The following is a 5619-nucleotide window of genomic DNA, read 5'->3' on the forward strand; positions in this document are numbered from 1 at the left end:
CAGGCAGCGACAGACGCGTCGGTACAAGTTGTGCAACTTTTGTCTCACAAGCGTGTCCTCCTAGGAACCACTCAGCTCGACTCTTCCAGTCAAAAACGTGATTTTGTGTGAAATTTTCACCGTTTTACACACAGGTGTGGGAATGTTTTTCCCCCTTCCCGGATCCATTGTTATCCCTCGATGGATAGGGCGCGGCTAGTAGACCAAATTTGGTACGACCATTTGCGTAGGTACGATCAACACTCGTTACTCAAAATCGGAGTCAAAGTCCTTCTGCAGAACGCGCCACGGGCTGTCATTTGAAAACGGCCTCCGGAAAATGAACCGAATTTTTGTGATTCGGTTTCACATGTGATTCGTGATGGAAAAAGCCATCGAACACTTCAATTTACATCGAGATTTGAATGCGTGTAGCGGAAGAGAACGTTTCTCCGTCGACGCTTAGATAATCGAGATAATTCATTTGCTGCTACTCGCCATTTGTCTGAAGCATTCTTACCCCGGTTTAGTAGCGATGTCCACATCTGCAACCGAATGTAGAGGAAAGAAGTTCAGTCCGGAATCAATGGCCTACAAAAATGGACAACTAAAACGAAATATCAGGGAAATGTAAAATATTTCACACCAAACAACCTTAAAGCTTGGGTTGTTCCAAAAATATTTTATCGAATAGAAATAGTGTCTTCGAAAGTCTCTGGCTCCTCTTTACCGTACTGCTCTGAGGCATTCTATCGGGGCCTTTATAGTCCAGTCCTACTCCATCACTGTTCTGCAAAAGCGGGCAGCTTTCTTTCTCACATATCATCACACACAGATTGGATTACAGAAGCCTTCATTGAAAGTGCCAAACAGGCATTCACGGAACTGACGGAAGGAAGAACGGTTGCCACAAACTGCAGAACAATCACGAAATGGAGAAAGGTTATGGGTCCAAAACAGCCCCAGAGTTGATTGGGAAATGCAAAACATAACCGATAGATGATGCTAAATTCAGATGGTTCGTGTTCGAGGAGGCGAATGAGCTGCGCGATTCGTGCGCGATCGGGTTTCTCGCCATCGCAAATTGAAACTCCCTACCTTCGTTGGATCGAACACGGATCATACGCTAAGAGAACGATGCGAAGCGCATGTCTCCCATGGAACGTATTGAGACTGTAACGCAGATGAAGCTGTGCCGCAAACCACGTAACAAAGCCTTGTCGATCGAGATTCTCCTGTGTCCTGTGGCCCGGGTTGTGCAAGCGTTGAACAAGCGAGTGCGAGACACGCACGCAATTTCTGGATGAAGGATCATCATTGACGCTGAAGTTACCCTAGCAGCGAGTATCAGATTGAAGGGCCAGCCGGGCCCCCACTTGAGTTGCAGTGGACGGCCAACGTGAAACGCAAGGCGACGTTTCAGCTTCACGTTTGACCTGGAGCCTGGAGATTGCTGCACGCGGGGGAGAGCGGTCGTTCACGGCGACGGTTTCAACAGCTAAGTTTGCCACAACAAAATATTCATTATCCCACACTGACAAGTTCGAATGATTACTTACAGGATCGGCCAGCGGAACATCAGGCTTGGAGAATGTGCTCCTACTACTTCCACCGCTGGAGCCTCAATCTGGGTGACCGATTGCGGTGAGGACGATGTTGGGATGGGCTGTTTACGGGACACAAAAGGGAAACACCATCAGGCGAGTGACGATACCGGGTGGTGAGATAGTATGCACCACCAAACACACAAGCAGCGGGAAAGGCAGCGTCGACGTTCCCGGGACTAGGGCATCCTGCAGCAGCACAGCGGTGTCTATGAGCAGCTGCTATGACGGCCGAATGCCACCGGTAGCAGCCATCCTTACGACAATTCCAGCGGCAGCAGCAGTACGTACGATCCACAACACCCATCGCGCAATTACTCCACCGCTACACGGCCGCGCACGGAAAGCGCATCTGAGCACGGTATGTGATCACGGAAAGCGCATGTGATCACGGAAAGTGTAAAGTGAATCGGGAAAAACGATGACAGTTGTTGTTGAACTTGTCCCGTTGTAGCCAAGGTGGATTCAAAATATCAGGTGGTGGATTAGGGGGCCTTTGGGGGTCGCCATAGTTGAGGGACTTTACGTCATTTTAGAACCGTTGACCATTGGTTTCCGCACACAAAGCTTAGCAAATATAACAGATTTCGATTTGTTATTATGTGCATTTTAGTGTGTGTCTATTGATTTTATCGAAAAACGTAATATATTAACAAAAGATTTGATGATTTGTTTATGCACGAAATTTAAAATCATGCATGAGTTCTAATCTCAAGTAAATTGCGGCCATGCGGCTCGTAGATAATGAGGAATTAATGTAAAAATTGAAAAAAATAATGATTTCTTAATTTTTATCATCAAAAATGTCGAAAACACAAAGAATTCTAGAATAAATTCACAGAATAACACAAAATAACACACTTTAATGTATGTTTCAATGTTAAATAAGAAATACTCACAAAGTCCAACATATATTTTTAAAGAATATTTATTCGAAAAATGGGGTAGATAAATTATATGAACAAATTTAATTCATGTAAACAAAGTTTGAATCCTGGGGGACCTTACGTCAAGTGACGAATTGTCAAAATGCACTCCAGAGTCCACCACCTGATATTTTTAAAATCCACCTTGGGTGGGTCGCCATAGTTGGGGGGACTTTGGTGTCATTTTAGACCCGCTACACACCGTTGGTTTCAAAAGTATAGCAAACAGAAAACATTTTCTTTCTTGCTTATAGGCAAGTGCATTTTTGTATTTATTCATTTTATTGAACAAACATCAGAGATACAAAATCAGGCAATACTTACTGCAATTGTCCTCGTGTGTCCATGTGTGTCTCGTAGATGATGCGGAATAAAGGTGAAAATAGCAAATAAATTAATGATTTCTTAGTCTTCGTCTCTATCTGTCCTCACCTGATCTCGGATTGCATCCACCTTGCGTAGAGCTTCGGTTGACAGTAAAAGATGCAGCGGTTCTGAATAGTACTAAATCTCGCCGATAGATGACGCTGGACATTGGGACATTGGTTCGTGTTCGAGGAGGCGAATGAGCTGCGCGATTCGTGCGCGATCGGGTGATTTCTTGCCATCGCAATTCGCAAATTCGCACGCTTCATATCTCGGCGGCATCTCGACATCGCGACCAAAAACGGGTACCATTTTACGAGGTGTATTTAGAATCCGCGCAATAAACCGTTTCCATCAAAGGCACACATCCGCGTGTTTGGAAGACTCTCACTGCAAAAAAAAGTAAACGTTTTCGCTACGCGATTAAATGTTAATGTTCACAAACCAATTTCATGTTTTTTTAGTTCTCTAAAGTTCCAATCCGGGCGAGGTTTTCAATACTTTTGCATTCATACTTTAAAGGCTTGCGTCCATCCAGCCTGGGTAATATGTAAGTTCTTTTTTAAATTCTGCCGCCGGTTGATGCTTTGATGTTGATCCTGTTTCGGAGATAAAAGCGTCCACCACTTTGACGCATTCTCATGGAGACGCACGGTGGCGGGTGTGATACAGCTGCTGGCTGTTGGTCTGGCTTTTCATCTCCACGGACTGAAATTACAACAAAACATTATTTAAACGATGTAAACAAATGCCTACCGGTTGTTACAGGATGAAGGGAACGATGCTGAGCGCCACTGTCCCAGAAAACCTTATCACTTTTACCCGTACAAAAAAGCCGTAAAAAAGAAAACCCCAATAAAAGAAGCACACAGGACGCGACACAGGATCTGCACAGAACTCGCACAGGCCACGCCAGGCCAGGGCACCGGTACGACGAAATGAACCAAAATCGGACCTGGAAATGTAACAACACTTGGATGCGTTTTCCAAAACCCACACACCACAGGTAACTAGATGGTTACCAGCCGAAAAAAATGCGTAATCTGTCAAGTTGCTGTTTCGATCGTAGTACACATGTGAACATCACCCAACCAAAGGCTATATATGTAGACCACACTTATGCATCAGGTTATATCCTCACTACGAGTAAACGCAAGGTGACGTGTTTTCGTTCGCTCTCACTTTTAACGGTTTTTTCGAGTGTTTTTGCGAAAAATTGATTCTGCTGTTGCTTCCAGTTACATTTCGCAGGTGGCCAAAGAGAATCGAACATGTCGATTAGAGAAGGACGTGCGCCCAATTCTAGTTCGCCGGAGTCCTTGATGGTGGTGAATCTCTCCACCTATCGGATTGAAGGCGAATTCGATGCTGGTGGCTGCGGCACGGTGTTGGTGGGCAGCCATGCCCGCTCCAAGCAGCCGGTGGTGATGAAAATGGCCAGCAAAGAGGTGGACCGGCTCCTGCTCGCCACGGAGCGCCGGATCTATGCGCGGCTGCCGAAGGCTCGTGGATGGCCCAGACTCATCGACGCCGGTACGTATCGCAAACGCGACGTGCTGGTTTTGGAGCGCCTGGGGCCATCACTGCAGGACTTACTGAACTTGTGCGGAGGACGCTTCGGTCTGAAGACGGTTTCGCAGCTAGCGCTGCAACTGCTCGACAGGCTGGAAACATTCCACGAGCTGGGGTACGTTCACCGCGACCTGAAGCCGGACAATGTCCTGCTGGGTCGCGGAACGACCCGCAAGACGCTGCACTTGATCGACTTCGGTCTTGCCGAGCCGTATCGGCACCCACGCACGGGGAACACATAGCGCAGGATGCGTTTTTCCCGTTCGCCGGAACGATCGAGTTTGCACCAGTGTTCGCTCATCTGGAGTATACACCGAGCAGGCGAGATGACATTTTGTCACTCGCCTACATGCTGGTGTTTTTGCTCCGCGGAGGCCTACCGTGGTATGGTACCGAGGAGCGATTTGATCCGGACGAGGCACTGCTTCTGAAGTTGCGCATTACGCCTAGCGAGCTGTGTAGAGGACTGCCGGCTGAGTTTCAGCGGTTGACCGAGTACGCGTTGCAGATGGAATTCTGCGACGCGCCGGACTATACCGAGCTGAAGCGGATGTTCCGGAATCTGCTGCGCCAACATTCCATGCAGCACGATTTGCATTTCGATTGGAACCGGTTTGGCTGCTAAACCAGCACCTAATTTCTTTTCTTCTTTCTCTTTCTCTCTCTCTCTCTTCGTTCCAGCTTTCGTAAAGTGACGTGTAAGTCACCCCAGTATAAGGCGCCGTGAAGGAACAGCCCGATGCTGGGACGGTGGCCAAATCCGATCCTCTGCCTCCTCGTGGCGCCACTGGATGTTGGCCTCTGGTGTTGTCAGACTCACCAGCGGCCTAACCAAAGAGGACGGTCAGTGGGACACCAAGCGTTTGCTCAACGGAGCTACACGTACATTTGATGCTATGGGGGTTGAAGGGAAATAAATATGTATTTATTGTACTTTAGTGTAAGATTGAGGCCATGTAAAAATACACGTGTAGCATTGGAATAAATTGAAATGTACAAATGCCTATATAAAACGAGTTAATTTTCGAGTTTGCAATGATTGCAATTTTCCACTCTTTCTCGCCGGATAGCATCAACTTCAAACGTACATTGTGGGGATGTTTTCCACTGCCGACGCCGATCCACGAACACAAATTTTGATAGGCCACCTTTACATGAGCATAGCTTTCGAA

The 5619-nt window shown here is 47.1% G+C and overlaps 1 long non-coding RNA gene across 3 annotated transcripts; it reads right to left on the reverse strand.

Annotated features, from left to right (window-relative positions):
- Positions 1 to 3332: 3332 nt before the first annotated feature.
- Positions 3333 to 4653, reverse strand: LOC120901928. 3 transcript variants are annotated; one of them, XR_005739346.1, is made up of 2 exons: positions 3698 to 4653; positions 3333 to 3583 (listed from the first exon to the last, which is right to left on the reverse strand). It is a non-coding gene; the product is annotated as an uncharacterized LOC120901928 (long non-coding RNA). The 3 variants fall into 3 exon arrangements; XR_005739345.1 differs by having other exon boundaries at positions 3684 to 4653; XR_005739344.1 differs by having other exon boundaries at positions 3642 to 4653.
- Between the last annotated feature and the right edge of the window lie 966 nt (positions 4654 to 5619).

Source organism: Anopheles arabiensis, chromosome 3, assembly GCF_016920715.1.
Source record: "Anopheles arabiensis isolate DONGOLA chromosome 3, AaraD3, whole genome shotgun sequence".
In the NCBI taxonomy this organism is placed as follows: Eukaryota; Metazoa; Arthropoda; class Insecta; order Diptera; family Culicidae; genus Anopheles; species Anopheles arabiensis.